This window comes from Labrus bergylta, chromosome 16, assembly GCF_963930695.1.
Source record: "Labrus bergylta chromosome 16, fLabBer1.1, whole genome shotgun sequence".
Lineage (NCBI taxonomy): Eukaryota > Metazoa > Chordata > Actinopteri > Labriformes > Labridae > Labrus > Labrus bergylta.
The window spans coordinates 17,058,584-17,077,781 of record NC_089210.1 but is presented as its reverse complement, the minus strand read 5'-3'; the positions used below and the strand labels follow the sequence as shown (position 1 = coordinate 17,077,781).

The window sequence follows — 19,198 nt, the reverse complement described above, 5'->3', positions numbered from 1 at the left end:
TCTCGTTTTTTGAACCAGGCTGTAAACATGTTGATTCCTGTGGTAAAAACAGGCTTTTTTGGCTGTGGGCCAAAACACTCTCTGTGAGTGGTGCCTCATCATTTATGGAGTGCTTCGGGTTTGCACAAGTTTTTCTTTCTTTTTTACCAGGCTGGTGTCTATGGTAATTTTTACTAGGATGGAATCATTGTTGTGTAAACATGGCCTATTATCACTATTTTGTTTGAAGTGTTTTGCGCAGAAAATGAAAATCCTCAGAGCGTTGGTATTTAAAATGTCTCTTTAAAACATAATTTTAATTTGTGTTAAAATCTCCATTTTTATCAATCAAGGAGAGACAGACACATTCCCTGAGTTAAAAGTTACAAGGACCAGCTGCTTCAAGCAAGAAGATTCACGTTTATAGTCAGAACCACTAAATATTTGATGTTATCATACTACTTGAATAACATGTGGAAGAATACCAGAGGTGCATTATTTTTTTCACATCAAACTGAAGCTTATTCTATAAATAAAAAACACAGAGAGAGTACTGTTTGACACGTTAAGTTTTTGTACAGCGTTACTTCCTCCTGTGTCACTGTGGGGGCTGCCTGGCACAATAATAAACAGCAGAATCTTCAGTCTTCAGACTGTTCATCTGCAGATACAGCTGCTGTCTGCTGTTGTCTCTGGAGATGGTGAACCGGCTTTTGACTGAATTAGAGTAGTAGATGCTATCACTGTCATATTCAATAGTAGCGATAAACTCCAGTCCTTTTCCAGGAGCCTGTCTAACCCAAGCCATCCAGTAGCTGCTGAATGTGAATCCAGAGGCTGAACAGGTCAGTCTGTGGGATTCTCCAGGCCTTTTAACCACTGCTTCAGATTGTGTCAGAGTCTGACCATCAACACCTGAAGAGACAGAAAAGAAAACCATCAGATGTGACACTTTCAGAAGACTTTTTAGAGTAAAGATGAGTGATGATCATCACCTGCCCAGCAGACAGTAAAAAGCAGCAGTCCTGTCCTATAGTCCATCATGTTCAACTGTGTGTCCACTGTTCTCTGTCGTCCTCTCTGCTCTCACATAAGTAGAGGAGGAACACATCAGAGATTTGCATTGACTCCTCCTCACAGTTAGAAGTAAATCATTAGTGTCCATTCAAGATGGCAAACTTTGGGGTTTTTATATTTCCATTTGGACAGCTTGCCTTTCAGCAATAACACAAAGCAAATTAAAAACACACAGCTCCTTTATCCAACATGCTGGGAACATAACAGCTGCGCCCACGTGTACTAAGAACTTACATCTATCAGGAAGTTGCTCCCCATGATGTTCTTCAGATTATATCTTTCACCAAGCTTTTATAAAAGTGTTTCTCTACATTACTGAGTCGCTTATTGAAAACATAATTTATGAAAGTTTGAATTACAAAAATTGGATATAGGACATTGAAGTCTTCTGGTTCAGTTATGAGTTGTATTGTTTAAAAATCAGAAGAGTAATTCCATGATACTCATTGGTGGTCTGAGGGCTCCTCCTCTGGTTGCATGTGTCCACTGCGAGATAAACTGTGTGTTTACATCAGTGATTCTTTGTTGTAGTCATTGTTCAAGGACTTGTTTCCAACATGTTTAGTTTCTCATGTTGAGATGTCAGTAATATCTTCACGTTATTCTTGGTGCATCTTCTCTGTTCTGCTGCAAATCCAGAAACAGAACCACAGAGTTATTGTTTCTGGAGATAAACATCTTTTAGGGTTAATCCAATAAACTGCACATGTATTGTTTGAGTTTAAAGTGTTTTATTCTTGATCAAAACATTTGTATGTATGCAATCATTTGCTACATCAATTAGAATCAGAAATACTCTATTAATCCCTGGGGAAATATTTAGACATCACAGTTAGTCTTATACACAATATAGCAGGAGCAAATATTGGAATTATACAGCAGCCATGTGCTTGAATCCAACCTTTGCCCTTTGCTGCATGTCATCCTCCACTCTCTCAACCCAATGCATTTTAAGAGAAATGGAATAACCAGTCAGTCACATGAGATCATGTAATTTTTATCTCAATCATTATGGCAAACAAGTGACACCAGAGTTCAGGTTTGAAGGGATTATTTTAAAAAGGGGAACTTGTTTTTGTACAACTCTCCTGTTATTGTCTCTCACTGTGTCTCTCTCACACAGTAAAACACAGCAGTGTCTGCAGGCTGCATATTCTGCCCTGTAAGAGTCACTGTTCTAGCAGACGTGTCTGTCCTGTAGCTGAACTTGTTCTTCAGAGCATTATTTTGGTAAAGGTTTCCACCACCCAACCTATGACAGATCCAGTCCTGATCCAACCTGTTGCATAGCTGTTATCAGTCAGAGAGTAACCAGAGACCTGACAGGTGAGGGTCAGAGACTGTCCAGACTGCACGACCATTGAGCCTGGTGTGATGAGATCAATACAGTGCACACCTGTAGAAACACAAATCATCATTATCTCCATCACTCATCTGATTATTCTCTGTGTCTGATGTGATCATTAGTTAAAAAGCTTCTTACATGATTCAGCAGCCAGCAGTAGAATCAGAGCTACAGAGAACATTGTTTCACTTGAAGTGATCTGATGGAGCTTCTGTTCTTCTCTGACTCACAGCCTGATGTCGAGTCTTTATATCAGACTGTGAGGAAGTTCACTTTCCATATAAGGACACAGGGAGGCTATGAAAGAAGGTTCACCTATGTAGTGCTCAGGAAGTGAACTGACACCTCTCGAGCTACCAGACCAATTTCAGACATGACCTTAACCCGTGACCCTCAGAATCCCAGTCCCCACAATATCAGCTACTGCTGCCCCCCCCCCCCCCCCCCCCCTTTACTTTATTACAATAATTGATCAAATTATGTAATTTGTGTTTGAGATCCCAGAAATGTATTATGAATAAACTTTGTTATATTTATTTCATTTTTACTTTAAGCTATATAACTACATGAATCTATAAATTAGTATTTTTTACTCTTCAACAGTGAACTGGTGTTATAATCATTATTGGTGTGAGGGCTCCTCCTCTGGTGGCTTCATGTTACTGGTGTTCAGGCTCTGAAGGGTTTTTGTTCAGCTCTACTGATGGGTTGTGTCACTGTGGGTCTCTGGCACAGTAATACACTGCAGTGTCTTCAGTCTTCAGACTGTTCATCTGCAGATACAGCTGCTGTCTGCTGTTGTCTCTGGAGATGGTGAACCGGCTTTTGACTGAATTAGAGTAGTAGATGCTACCACCACTGCTACTAATAAAAGCGATCCACTCCAGTCCTTTTCCAGGAGCCTGTCTGACCCAGTTCATATGGTAGCTGCTGAATGTGAATCCAGAGGCTGAACAGGTCAGTCTGTGGGATTCTCCAGGCCTTTTAACCACTGCTTCAGATTCTGTCAGAGTCTGAGCTTTAACACCTGTAAAGACATTTAAAAAAGTCAATTGAACATAGTTGGCACACATCAAGAGAAAACTAAGACTTTGATGATCATCACCTGCCCAGCAGACAGTAAAAAGCAGCAGTCCTGTCCTATAGTCCATCATGTTCAACTGTGTGTCCACTGTTCTCTGTCGTCCTCTCTGCACTCACATAAGTAGAGGAGGAACACATCAGAGTTTTGCATTGACTCCTCCTCAGAGAGATAAGAAAATAATTTAATTTGGATATAACCTCTTTACTTATGGACTTAAATTTTCAACGCAACTGGCCTTTTTATTTTCTAATCTTTTCTTTTTTTCGGTATCTCAATTCAAACAGCCAATCAGTAAGAACACAAAGCAGAATAACACACAGCTCCACTTTTTGACAGTTATTGAACATACAGTAACATCTGTGATCACATGTACCAAAAATATTCACATCTAACAGGAAGTTAATCCTCATCATGTTCTTTGATGATGTCTTCTATTCAAAACGTGAGGATTTTGTCACATGGACTCAGGGTAGCAGAGAACAAAAGAGCAACAGAAAGGATGTTAATCTTCAGAAGTTTTATTTATTATATTTAATACAATTATTTAAACCAACCTACTGTCTTTCTGATATTAACTGTTTACTGTCAGCAAATCCAACATACCACTGGGTAATATTCTGTTTATTCAAATGTTAAACACTGGTTTGTATAAAAAAACAGATTAAAAGTTTTCAGTGTTTACAGACTGTTCATCGAAATATTAACAGAGCTGCAGTCGGTGCTCATGATTAACACAAAGACACACTTCAGTTTCAAAGAATCACTCAATCAAGCAACTTATGTTGAAGAAGGGAAAGTTTCAACTACAGATTTAATTGTATTGAGCAGCAAGAGTGTTTAGCTTTAGTCAATCTGATAGTAATGTTGGTGTACTATCTTCATATCATGTGGAATATTTTAAATCTTTATATGTTTCGACCATGTGTTGATCTCTACTGTATGCTTGGAGTTCAAACCAAATGTAGACACAGTTAGGGAACATACAGTAACATCTGTGATCACATGTACCAAAAATATTCACATCTAACAGGAAGTTAATCCCCATCATGTTCTTTGATGGTGTCTTCTGTTCTCAACATTCATGGAGGATTTTGTCACATGGGCTCAGGGTATCAGAGAACAACAGTGGTATTAAAATCTCATTTTCTAAAAGTCTGATTGAATAAGATCACCATAGAGGAAGCTAAAGACCTCTGGTTCAGTTACTAATGTGAATGTGATCCTGATAATTCTGAGTTATTCTGTTGAAAACAAAGGTATTTTCATAATGTCTTACAGCTGTTTTTCTCCTTACTGTAAAAGTGAACTGGTGTTTAATATGTATAAAAATAATTATAATACATTTAATTTATTTGATGTACAGAGTCACATTTAAAGAAAAACACTTTTAAACAATGGTACAAAAAGAAACATTAGCAATCTAAAGCAGTGTTTATAATGTTTCTATCAGTGATTTGAATTGTGGCAGGTCCGTAAAGTCTCAGGTGTGTTTGGGGAGAGAGATCCAGAGGGAGAGGGGCAGCAATGGAAAAGGCTCTGTTCCCCTGGTTCAGTGCTTGGTGTTAATCATTATTGGTGTGAGGGCTCCTCCTCTGGTGGCTTCATGTTACTGGTGTTCAGGCTCTGAGGGGTTTTTGTTCAGCTCTACTGATGGGTTGTGTCACTGTGGGTCTCTGGCACAGTAATACACTGCAGTGTCTGCAGGCTGCATATTCAGTCCATTCAGAGTCGCTGTATTTCTGGAAGAGTCTAAGTCGATACTGAACTGGTTCTTCAGTGAATCTTTGTAGTAAGTGTATCCAGTGGATCTCATTCCAATCCACTCCAGTCCTTTCCCTGCAGGCTGTCTGATCCAGGCTGTGTAGTAGCTGCCAACAGAATAAGAGACCTGACAGGTGATGGTCAGACGCTGACCTGGCTGCACAGTCACAGAGGCTGGCTGTGTCAACTGTTCACACTTCACACCTGTTAAAAAGAGAACATGTTTAGTAAGAAATGATCAAGTTAAACTGCAGAAGAAGAACTGTTGACTTTGACAGATGCAGACAGACTCACATCCAGCTGCCAGCAGCAGCAGCAGAGCTACAGAAAACATGGTTGATGTTGAAAGTGACGTGCTGTGAACTCCACTGACGGCCTGATGGGAAGTTTTTATAGCTGAGTAACAAGGAAGCTCACTGAGTTTGCATACAATCAAACATATGAAGCATCAATGATGGTCTGACTGGAGCCAATAGGAGAGTCTGTTCACTGTTTTTATATCTGCAGAGTGAAAAGATGACTGGAAATCATCTCTGCTTTACATATGATAACAGATATAATATATGTGATCATACTGTAGGATCAGATTGGTTGAAAGTGTTTACTAATAACTGGTTTCATTCATTTTAGGATTAATCTTATCAAAGAGAGCAGCAACAATCAATAAATAGGTGATAAGGAAATGCTATTAGAAAGAGCTTTTCTACTCTTCTTATGTTAATTCATATTGTGTGTATGTGATTCTATATAATTACTCATTAATAATGTTAGTGTACTATCTTCATATCATGTGGATTATTTTAAATCTTTTCATATTTCCACCACATGTTGATCTCTACTGTATGCTTGGAGTTCAAACCAAATGTAGACACAGTTTCTCCAAACAGATACAAAGAATTTTAATCAGCTGCATTGTATAAAAAATAGAAGTAGTGTTTTGCAAAGTCTACAAACATTACTATTTATTTTCATCTCTTCCAGTAGATAACAGTATCAATGCTGATAAATATGAATGTTCCCCGTGATGGTGGAAAATAGAGGAAGTAGTTTTTGTACGACTCTTCTGCTCTTGTCTTATCTTAAGGAGCTACTAGTCCCGTACTGCCCCTCGAGAACATTATGGTCCCAGAATGCACGCCTGCTAGTGGTACCTACAGTCTCTAAGTGTTCTATGGGAGGTAAAGCCTTCAGTTATCAGGCTCCTCTCCTCTGGAATCATCTTCCAGCCGGGGTCCAGGAGGCAGACACACTCTGTATTTTTAAGAATAGACTTTAAAATTTGCTTTTTGATAAATCTCATAGTTATGCTGCTATAGGCTTAGACTACCGGGGGAACTGGCACCTTAAGCTCCTCTCTCTCTCTCTCTCTCTCTCTCTGTACATATACAGTACATCATATTACTGCATGTATCTGTCTGTAAATCTCAGTCACTAACCACTTGCTTTCCTGGGAGCTCTTGAACTCTCTTAGGCTCCTCGAGATCGTTGGTTGACGGCCTGCCAGAACAAAGGACAGCCCCCCCTCACCCCCCAGCTCCCTCCCTTCAGGTACCTGCATGACAATAGACAGTTCTCCACACCCCTCCCCGCTCACTGTTCCACTCTCACTCTTACTACCAGCCAGGTACAAAGGCTGAGGCTGATGAAAGTGCCTGACCTGTGGAAGACCTCCTGCATCGTCCCAATTCCAAAGAAAGGTCGTCCCAGCGCTCTCAATGACTACAGACCTGTGGCACTCACGTCACGTGTCATGAAGACATTTGAGAGGTTGGTTCTCCAGCACCTGAGGACCCTGCTCACTGCTTTCCAGGATCCGTTGCAGTTTGCATATCAGAGGCACATTGGTGTGGAGGATGCTATCATCTTCCTGACCCACAAAGCCCTGTCACACCTGGAGACGAAGGGAAGCACTGTGAGAGTCATGTTCTTTGACTTCTCCAATGCTTTCAATACCATCCAGCACTGCCTCCTGAGGGACAAACTGCTGGATATGCAGCTGCACCCTGACATCTCAGCCTGGATTTTTAACTACCTCACGGGCCGCCCACAGTATGTCAGAGTCGACGGCTGTGTCTCTGATGTAGTGACGGGCAACACAGGAGTACCTCAAGGAACTGTTCTGGCGCCTTTTCTCTTCACTCTCTTCACATCAGACTTCAGGTTTAAATCTGGTTCCTGCCACCTCCAAAAGTTTTCCGACGACTCCTCCATTGTTGGGTGCATCACTGATGACGACGAGAAGGAGTACAGAGGACTGTTAGAGAGCTTCGTCACATGGTGCGAAAGCAACCACCTGAAGCTCAACATCAGCAAAACAAAGGAGGTGGTAGCGGACTACCGGAAGAAGAAGAGGCCCCCTGCCCCAGTCATCATCCAGGGGGAGGAAGTGGAGAGGGTGGACTCATACAAGTACCTTGGGGTCCACATCAACAATAAACTGGACTGGTCTCACAACTCTGACGCCCTCTTCAGGAAGGGACAGAGCCGGATGTTCTTCCTGAGGAGACTCAGATCGTTCAGTGTCTGCAACAGACTCCTGAAGACCTTCTACCAGTCTGTGGTGGCCAGTGCCCTCTTCTTTGCTATGGTGTGCTGGTGGGGTGGCATCATGACTGGTTAGGCAAACAGGCTGAACAAGCTGGTGAGGAAGGCCCGCTCTGTAGTGGGTCTGGATCTGGACACTTTGGAGACAGTGGCTGAGAGGAGGATGAAGGACAAAATCTTATCCATCCTGGATAACTCCTCTCACCCTCTACATGGTGAGCTGTGGCAGATGGGCAGCTCCTTCAGCCAACGCCTCATCCCCCCCAGGTGCAAAACAGAGCGCTTCAGGCACTCCTTTGTGCCTACTGCCATCAGACTGTACAACAGCAGCCTATGACAACAATAACAGTCCATCCTTGACACTAAACTTCACCCCCATAAAACACTGCCCACATGACCTGCTTCATTATTATCATTGTATTATTGTATTATTATTATTATTATTATTATTTAGCATCAATGTATATATACATATATACTGTACATTCTATATATTTTTATTATATTATTATACTAGTCTATATAACATTTCATTATATTACACTATATTGTTCAAATTGCACAATATTATATTATACTACATTATATAATATAACTGCACTCTGCATGACTGTGGTACAACACTGCCTCTCTTCTCTGCTGTTTACATTACTTGTTGCTATTTATCATACCAAGTCACTTTAATCACTTGTCACTTATCTTGTCATTCTCTGCAAATACTGTCTCAATTCTCAATTCCCCCAGTTAACTTTATCATTCATTTTGTACTGTATATACCCCCTCTTTTTATTTTTATTTTTATTTCTATTTTTATTTTTATTTTTATTTTTATTTTTATTTATCTATTCTGTTTAATGTGTATTTTTGAGCTTTCTTGTCTGTTCTGCTGTAACGCCCGAATTTCCCCTATGGGGATCAATAAAGTACTATCTTATCCTGACTCCTCCTCACAGTTAGAAGTAAATCATTAGTGTCCATTCAAGATAGCAAACTTTGGGGTTTTTATATTTCCATTTGGACAGCTTGCATTTCAACAATTACACAAAGCAAATTAAAAACACACAGCTCCTTTATCCAACATGCTGGGAACATAACAGCTGTGCCCACGTGTACTAAGAACTTACATCTATAAGGAAGTTGCTCCCCGTGATGTTTTTCAGATTATATCTTTCAACAAGCTTTTATAAAAGTGTTTCTCTACATTAATGAGTTGATTAGTGAAAGCATAATTTATGAAAGTTTGAATGACAAAAATATAGGATATAGGACATTAAAGTCTTCTGGTTCAGTTTTGACTTGTATTGTTTAAAAATCAGAAGAGAGAAGATAAACTGTGTGTTTACATCAGTGATTCTTTGTTGTAGTCATTATTTAAGGACTTGTTTCCAACATGTTTAGTTTCTCATGTTGAGATGTCAGTAATATCTTCACGTTATTCTTGGTGCATCTTCTCTGTTCTGCTGCAAATCCAGAAACAGAACCACAGAGTTATTGTTTCTGGAGATAAACATCTTTTAGGGTTAATCCAATAAACTGCACATGTATTGTTTGAGTTAAAATTATTTTATTCTTCATCAAGACATTTGTATGTATGCAATCATTTGCTACATCAATTAGAATCAGAAATACTCTATTAATCCCTGGGGAAATATTTAGACATCACAGTTAGTCTTATACACAATATAGCAGGAGCAAATATTGGAATTATACAGCAGCCATGGGCTTGAATCCAACATTTGCCCTTTGCTGCATGTCATCCCCCACTCTCTCAACCCAATGCATTTTAAGAGAAATGGAATAACCAGTCAGTCAACTGAGATCATGTACTGTTTATCTCAATCATTATGGCAAACAAGTGATACCAGAGATCAGGTTTGAAGGGATTATTTTGGGAACTTGTTATTGTACGACTCTCCTGTTATTGTCTCTCACTGTGGGTCTCTGGCACAGTAATACACTGCAGTGTCTGCAGGCTGCATATTCTGTCCATTTAGAGTTGCTGTGTTTCTGGAGGCGTCTATGTCGATACTGAACTGGTTCTTCAGTGAATCTTTGTAGTATATGGTGGATCCAACTCTTTGACCGATCCACTCCAGTCCTTTCCCTGCAGGCTGTCTGATCCAGGCTGTGTAGTAGCTGCTAACAGAATAAGAGACCTGACAGGTGATGGTCAGACGCTGACCTGGCTGCACAGTCACAGAGGCTGGCTGTGTCAACTGTTCACACTTCACACCTGTTAAAAAGAGAACATGTTTAGTAAGAAATGATCAAGTTAAACTGCAGAAGAAGAACTGTTGACTTTGACAGATGCAGACAGACTCACATGCAGCTGCCAGCAGCAGCAGCAGAGCTACAGAAAACATGGTTGATGTTGAAAGTGACGTGCTGTGAACTCCACTGACGGCCTGATGGGAAGTTTTTATAGCTGAGTAACAAGGAAGCTCACTGAGTTTGCATACAATCAAACATATGAAGCATCAATGATGGTCTGAATGGAGCTAATAGAGTCAGAGAAAGAGGTCCCAGGACAGACTGTCATACATAAAGGAAAAGCAGAAAGTCAAGAACAGATGCCTGAGGTTCTCCAAAATTCCTGTTAGAAAATATTGATGTAACATACTGTTTTCTTTGGTATGTGTTAGAGTTTTAGCATGTGGGATCCAAAGCAGAGATGCTTAGTTGTTCTCTAGTCCAGGAGTAAATTGTGATAAACTTGTATCATAATATATATATATATATATATATATATATGTATATACGGCTATTGTCCTTGCTGTACTTGTCAGAGTTTGAGCCGTGATCCTGAATCATCCCCACATTAAATGTTTCTCTAAAGCTGTCCTACCTCACAGAGAACGCTGTCCTATCTCACAGAGACCAAGAAAAGATTTTTTTTTTTTTCAATGAGATGAGATTGAGTAGTAAGATTGGATTCGTATTAATATCCTTATTATATTGCTGTCAGTTTTATTGGTGTTATAATCATGATTGGTGTGAGGGCTCCTCCTCTAATGGCTTCATGTTACTGGTGTTCAGGCTCTGAAGGGTTTTTGTTCAGCTCTACGGATGGGTTGTGTCACTGTGGGTCTTTGGCACAGTATACACTGCAGTGTCTTCAGTCTTCAGACTGTTCATCTGTAGATACAGCTGCTGTCTGCTGTTGTCTCTGGAGATGGTGAACCGACTTCTGACTGAATTAGAGCTAGCACTGTCATGTCTGATATTAGCGATCCACTCCAGTCCTTTTCCAGGAGCCTGTCTGACCCAAGCCATCCAGGAGCTGCTGAATGTGAATCCAGAGGCTGAACAGGTCAGTCTGTGGGATTCTCCAGGCCTTTTAACCACTGCTTCAGATTCTGTCAGAGTCTGACCATCAACACCTGAAGAGACAGAAAAGAAAACCATCAGATGTGACACTTTCAGAAGACTTTTTAGAGTAAAGATGAGTGATGATCATCACCTGCCCAGCAGACAGTAAAAAGCAGCAGTCCTGTCCTATAGTCCATCATGTTCAATTGTGTGTCCACTGTTCTCTGTCGTCCTCTCTGCTCTCACATAAGTAGAGGAGGAACACATCAGAGATTTGCATTGACTCCTCCTCAGAGAAAATTTGAGAAATAAGTCGCTTTCTTTACACAAACACCAACATTTGAACTTTTTTTCTGATACTGCTCTCTTTTTCTTTTTCTCTTTTTTGTTGTCAGGTTAAATTGTGCTGCGGGTATCACTGTTGTAAGTCAGAACGTATTAAGATGATGCCGGATAGTGCCAAAATGTTTCCGGAAGATGGAGACAAACTTGATTTCACACTGAGAGAAGGACTTGTGCAAACTCAGTTGTGTCCGAGTTATAGAATGGACATTAAAAGGAAGCACTCACTCTGTCCAGTAGATGGCTGTAATGCAGCACTTAACGATTCCATTACTGCCATAAAACCCACCAGAACAAGATGCTGTTATTTCACTGTTTTCTAAAACAGATTAGTGATGTAGGTTTGAAGTTTTGAAGTCAATATTTTCCATTTTATACAGTTTGAACTTAATGCTGTGTGTAAAGGAGGTCAGTCTAGTACTGAGTTGTTGAGATGCTTGATCAAGGAGTGACCTGGCTGACACGCTTTTCCTTAGTTTACACTCAACCTTTACAAATGACTGACAGCCACACCGGGTTGTGGTTAGAACAGTTCGTTGATCCAAACATGCAACAATGTGAATTAAAGTCCATCACTGAGCCAAACAAACTTCCCCAAACTCACAGTAACAGTAAACCTCACGTTCAGAAACCTTCCTGGATCACACACCTGACTCTTTCTAATATGCATACCTGAGCAGAAGTCTTACAGCGACACCCACAGTCAACATGAAGCACTGCAGTAAATGGTCGTACAAGAGACCCCCAGTTTTAGCTCTTACACTCTGCCTGCAATTGGTGTGATTTTTGTTTTTGTTAAACATGCTTTTGGGTGCAATTTATTTATCTCGACACAATCATGGAGTCATGCTGAGTTTCTTTGTTGTTGTTTTTTCAAATCAAGAAAATTGTGTTTTCTGAAAAATACTTTCCATGTCTTGCTAACTGTTTAACTGCCAGCTGAATTGATATGAACTTTATTCATGAACTGTTAGCAGCATAGTCATGAATAAGTTACAACCTATGAGTGATTTTAACGTTTTGTGTTATAGAAGCAGAATATTTATAAGCTTCTGTGTTCCTCCTGTTTGTACTCGTTGTCCAGTGAGTGCAGCTGTGGTCGTGTAGAAAGCCTAACGCTGCAGATTTGCATTGACACTCTGGATTCTGATAGTTTTGTTTCAGTGTTTGCAGGTGTTTGAGCACAAAGACATTTAGAGAAACTCCCACAGCCTTTAGTGGAAACCAGCTGCAGAGGAACTGAAACCTGTTTGACTAAATGCAAAAACTTCATCAGAGTGCTTTGCCTAAATGGGTTTAGATCAATGAGAACAGAAGATCTGAATGTCAACCTTAAATAACTGTCACTGACAGCACTCTAGTGGTTTTATAACAAAAACTACATTATTCATTTTTTAACTCTTATGCTCTGATCATTAATATTCGACTTTGATCTCTCGATGTAACAGCCTGTTAAAGAAGAAATTTGTTGAGTAGGTGCTACTTAGCCAGATAAATTCCAGAGAAAGGGCAAGGTCATTTCCTTCTCTTATTTGCAAACAGTATTTCTGTGTGGGCTGTAAAGCACTTTGGTGAACAGAGCAAGAATGGATTGAATAAATAATTGTATGTATGACCACATGGTGGATGATGTCCAATAACATGATCTTGATTTACAGATCCTATATAAAAAAGACAATGAAAATGATTTAGCTTCATTAATCTCCATAAAATCATATCTGTAGACAAATGCAAAAACTTCATCAGAGTGCTTTGCCTAAATGGGTTTAGATCAATGAGAGCAGAAGATCTGAATGTCAACCTTAAATAACTGTCACTGACAGCACTCTAGTGGTTTTATTAAAAAAACTACATTATTCATTTTTTAACTCTTGTCCTCTGATCATTAATATTCGACTTTAATCTCTTGATGTAACAGCCTGTTAAAGAAGAAATTTGTCGAGTAGGTGCTACTTAGCCAGATAAATTCCAGAGAAAGGGCAAGGTAATTTCCTTCTCTTATTTGCAAACAGTATTTCTGTGTGGGCTGTAAAGCACTTTGGTGAACAGAGCAAGAATGGATTGAATAAATAATTGTATGTATGACCACATGGTGGATGATGTCCAATAACATGATCTTGATTTACAGATCCTATATAAAAAAGACAATGAAAATGATTTAGCTTCATTAATCTCCATAAAATCATATCTGTAGACAAAGCGCAGCAAACAATCCACTCTTTGACATCATCTGTGGAAGTCCGTCTCCATTATCGTATCACAAGTTTCTTGTCGGACTGTAAACAATGTAGCAAGACTGAGCAGGTCGTTATCTACCAGATGGAAGCATAGCATCTCTTCTGTAAGAGAAGAAGAAAAACACACTCCTAAGTTTTAATATCGTCGGGACGAGAGGAATGAGCCGTTTGCCGGAAACGTTGAAGGTTCGTCGAGGAGTTAGCATCTTCTGTTGACGTTTTTCTTCACACCAAGTAGAAGTGGTGAATCAGTTATGGTTAAACATTTATTATATTTAGCTATGTTGCACTGTCTGTGTTGATGTAATGGTTACTGACAGGCTACATAGCTAAGGTTTACACTGTAAACAGTATTGTGAAAAATATAAAATAATAGTCATGAGGATGTGTGGTTTGTGTCTAACAAGTTTTCTCACATCTGGATGATAAGATCTGTAATCCAGAGTGTAACAGCTATAGTAAAGTGCTCATTAATTCTTAGTTGAGTTTTTTTCTCCACATTTTACCTTCATAAATACATTTGAGCTTCTGTTATTTGATTATGTTTAGTTACATCCAATGCTAAATGAATAAAATGAATGAAACTAGCCAATTAGTCCTGGTAGATATCCTGTAAGACTGTCACTCCAGTTACCTCAAAAAAGAGGGAAAATTATTGACACCATTTATATTTTTATAAATAGTGTATATAAAGGATTACATTTATTAATCAAAACATTTCAAGAGTTAATTGGGATTAATTGCATTCTTAAACACATGTTCAAAATTCCATTTTCGCATTTACAAAAAATGCTAACTTTTATTTTGAATTTTTGTACTCTCTTTAGCTGAGAATACTCTACTTGCTGGTTGAATTCAATCCTTTTGTTTTGAAATACAGTAAGGCCCTTCTGGTAGATGGAAGGTTACAACATGAACTTAAGCACGGAAACAGTAAGTGGTTAGGGATCCCAAACTGACGTCAAACTGCTCAAAGGAATGGCAACAAAGGTCAATGTGTGATGTCATAAGGTCAATGTGTGATGTCATGAGGTCAATGTGTGATGTCATGAGGTCAATGTGTGATGTCATAAGGTCAATGTGTGATGTCATGAGGTCAATGTGTGATGTCATGAGGTCAATGTGTGATGTCATAAGGTAGATATTACTTTGGACTTGTCAGCTGAGCTGTCTGAGAGTTTGTTAAAGTGAAATGAGACATTCAAAGATGCAGCAGTGTCCTTCTTTTACATCACTGAGACTACAGGGAGACACTGAGGACGACTATCTACGGGGAGGCTAAAGGGACAAAATAGCATGTGCTTTGAAAAACATAATGATGCATTCATTTCAGACTTTAATTAATCGAATTTACTAGTTAATGGTGACAGCCCTACAACATTGAACTAACTTTACTGTGGAACATGAATAGAGGGTATCCACACCAGCCAAAATTGTTCCTGATAGAAAACAACGTATATAATTGATAATGCAATCTAAACCGTCATAAAAAGTGTGTCCAAGATGCCCAGCTGTGCAGTAATATATAAAGCATTGACAGGAGTTTAAGGGTCACCTAGCCTGGAAGCTGCTGGAAAATCTGCCATCATTTTTTAAATATTTAGTTTAAAAATCAGAAGATATTTCACCCAAGTTGTCCTGTGAACCTCTGAGGAAGCAGAGCATGCGTTGCTCTCTCTGATCATAAACTGGTTGATGATGAACTCATAACTCTTTTTAGTATTTTTATTTTTTTCAGTCACAATAGTCAAATAATTCCCTTACAAGGAGTTGTACACATAAGGTCAGGATAGATAGAAACTCTGGAGCTCTGATGTGACGGTAATTTTGGATATTAAGACAAGGAGGTCTTTCTCCAGATTTCTTCCCTCTGTTTGATTATCCTACTCTGATTGTTTGTGTTCATCAGAGCCGAGCGTGTGGTGGGAAAGGACGCCGACCAGCAACATGGAGACGTGGAATTGGACGCTTACTCAAACATCCAGAGGTACATAACAAAGGTGTGTTTTAGTATGTAGGGCTGACGCCTCTAAATAGTTTTCTAGTCGACTAGTAGTCTTTATTCTAGGCTTGGCGTCTGCTAGTCAACAAATCATGATATATTTATTTTATACCTTTATTTAGATATAGGAAACAGTGGAAAGAGTCAGAAATTGGAGAGAGAGAGAGGGGTTTACATGGGGTTTGCACACTAACCACTAGGCTATCGGTGCCCCCCAACAAATGATTATTATATTAATTTGATTATTAACTAGAACAGCACGGAGAGTTCTGTCACTTTGGCCCTCTGAGCTGTAGATTGAAGACCTTGCAGATGAATCAGTTTGTCTCAGGCTTCTCACTAGAAAACTTTGTAGCTAGTGGAGAATGGTTGTGTGGCTTCATAGTAATGCTGCATAAAACAGGTGCTTTACTCACTTACTGTTCCCAACATAATTCATTGGATCTTGACTTGACTAGAGCTTATCTGGACTCTCTCACATAACATAAAAAACATGCAACTTATCTTCCTCACAAGTCCACCTTCCGTAAAGGTAAGTAACACTTGAAAAGGACTGACAGACACTCAGACGAACGATGATGCAGCTTCTAGTTGGAGTATTAAACTTGAAATTTGATCAACTATTGAGGGGAAGCCTGAGTGTGTTGTGTATCTTTGTAAAAATCCAAAATCCTTGATAGGAAAACTCTAGAAAATGTTATAACAAACTGAAATCACTTTCTGAACATTTGTCGTAAATTTCTGCCATTGCCCGTCTGCAACACATCCGACGTTCAAATGAACAAAGAGCAGGAATTTCCAGGTGAGTCGACCTAGCTAGGTTGATAAAAACCAGCTAAAACTAACCGAAATCATCTACACTATATTGACCGCTGTGATTTTACACACCATTGTCCGTCTGGAACACATGTGTGGCATGCTCAGGTGAGTCGAGTTAGCTGGCTTGATAAAAGCCAGTTAGCCTTTCTTTCTCTGAAATCATAGAAATAGAAAACTTTGTGTGTCACCTCACATGTGTACACGGCTTCACTGTCCCAGTCTGTGTTCTTCACATTCAGAACACTGACAGCTGAAAACGTGTTCCTGAATGATTTGGGGGGCCAAGTAGTGAAGCCAGTTTCTTCTATTTCATTTTTCTTCCATTTTACCGTCAATTCATTGGGAAGAAAATCATAAATTGAACACATCAGAACCTGAGTGTCTCCTCTTGGCACCAATACCAACGTTATCTTTGGAGGGAGTTCGGGCACTACGCAAGCGAATGAAAGAGCAGAGATAGAGATTAAGTTGAAATCAGATCAAGCTGAAAGAATTTCTTCAATAATACTGGATGAAAATTGGAAATATATAGACAATTCTGAACATAAAAACAAGAAAATGCATTTGGACAAAACCTAAAAGAGCCATGATAGAAGGTTAAAAATCACCTACTTTCAACTTTGACACTTTTGGATCCTCCAGGATACGTCAAAGCACAGTTAAAAGAGTTCCCTGAACCCCAGTCAGATTTGGATACTCGGGCCAGACTAAGACCTGTGAATTTGTTGTCATTGACAGTTGCAGGATGTTGTACAGAAGGTAAACTGGTCCCGCTGTCATCCGTCCACTGGAAAGTACTCTTTGGGATGAAGTCATGAGCCAGACAACCAACAGTGATTTGATTTCCAGTCCCAGAGCCACATTGAACCACAGGGAACAGAGTCGGTGCAGTTCCTTTAGAAAAGATTTTATAAAGCCAAATTAATAGAAATTACTGATTATTATCACAACTGCCTTTTTTAAATGTAAACAAAATAGATTTTATATTTTAATGACAGAATAACAAAAGGCAGACCCAAAGTGCTCTATGTTAGATCAATCAATCAAATAGTCAGAGTGAGGGGGAATGAGCTGCTGACCCTCCGCTTCCCAACCAAAGTCCCTACAGACTGAGCTACTGCCCGCCCCTATCTCATAACTATCTCATTGTTTTACATTATTTTGATGTTTTGTTTTCAGCGGCAATTTTTCCCCCGATATTTTATTTATTCAGTCTATAAAGTATTAAAAATTAATTTTCCATCTTTATTAAAACTCACATAATCGTGGATACCAGATTGTCCATTGTGAAAATGGAGGTATTATGAAAACCCATTCCTTAAACCCGTATCCTTGTCAGAAACAAATGTTTGAATAATATATATATATTTTTAAATTGTACTTAATAAAGAAACGGTTACTGATTAAATAAAAATGTAAATAACGTTGATTCCAGAAATCTTCACACCTTTCAACTTTTTGAATTTATTTAGCCAGCTTGCACAGTAAACAAATATAAGACAATATTTTGAAAACAATATGAGAAAATCTAACATTCATCTTATTTTTGTTTGTCTGGTCAACACCAGTCAACGGATTGGAGGTGAACATACTAATGAAAGAACCTCACATAAGCAAAACCTTAAAATGTCATGATAATAATATAATTTGTATATATAATGTATTAAATGAGTATTTAGAATATTTATGTAAGCCTATTGTTTAATAGTTGCCAATTTGTGGGAGAAAGTTATTTCATGAGCTATGCTCTTAATATCAACGATCAACAATTTAATCTTCATTGCGAAAATAAAGTCCCATGAAGGTCAATTTTCCTGAGATTTACTTTATATTTATTTTATACTTTCACACAGAGACCTTTCACACAGAAAACTTAAATATATCTCAGCTCAACGGTAGTCTTACCTCTCATCACACAGTATGAGGTCTTGTAAATATCCACAAAATTAAAAGTTGGTGAATATTAATGTGGGGAAAAAATTCTGAGGTCCTCACCAGCAGCAGTTAAAATCCAGACAAAGTCATGTTTACTTAAAACCCTGTCCTGCATAGAGTTGTAATGCCAAGAAAGCCGTTTTCTAATGCTTTCAAGGAAACAGCTGCATTACCAACCAACTGTCTCTGCTTTCTGATTCTGCTATTTGTAAACCTAAACATTACGACCGGGTCCAACTTCTCAAGCATCAAAAATCAGTTAAAAAAAGATAAATATAGTAATCACTAAAAATAAGGTTTTAAAGTGACTTACCTGAATTAACAGTGACTGCAGTCCCTTGACCCCAGTAGTCAAAGTAAGCACAGTGATACATCTCAACTCAATGCTTCAACAAAAACCTGAAGAACCAGAAAAACACCTTATTAAAGGTTTGAAAACCACCAAGTCCTGATCTGTAGGAAACTCTAGTGTCCCCCTATAAGTGTATGTTCATGTTGAGTCTTTGACTCTTTTTAAAGTTGAGATTTACTAAGAATAACATTTACATACATGAACTACCTACGACTTCAAACTACTAAATAAACAACTTTTACCTAAAAATCTGCTTATAAAAACCATTACACGTTAGTTTCCTTATAGTTCAATGTGAGATATTTTGTCCAGTCCCCTTTTGTCCATCTTTAAAATAGGATAGTTTAAGATTGTTGCTCTCAGGTTTTTGTACAGCTGTATATCACAGTGCCCCACGTAGCACTGTGATAAA

The 19,198-nt window shown here is 38.9% G+C and overlaps 1 protein-coding gene and 1 long non-coding RNA gene across 2 annotated transcripts in view; both read right to left on the bottom strand.

Moving 5' to 3' along the window:
* Positions 1 to 19,198, bottom strand: part of LOC109980080 (uncharacterized) — a 219,568-nt gene that overhangs the window by 154,808 nt on the left and 45,562 nt on the right. The window lies entirely within an intron of this gene.
* Positions 724 to 11,310, bottom strand: LOC136182994 (uncharacterized). The gene is made up of 2 exons (XR_010668838.1): positions 11,251 to 11,310; positions 724 to 894 (listed from the first exon to the last, which is right to left on the bottom strand). It is a non-coding gene; the product is annotated as an uncharacterized lncRNA (long non-coding RNA).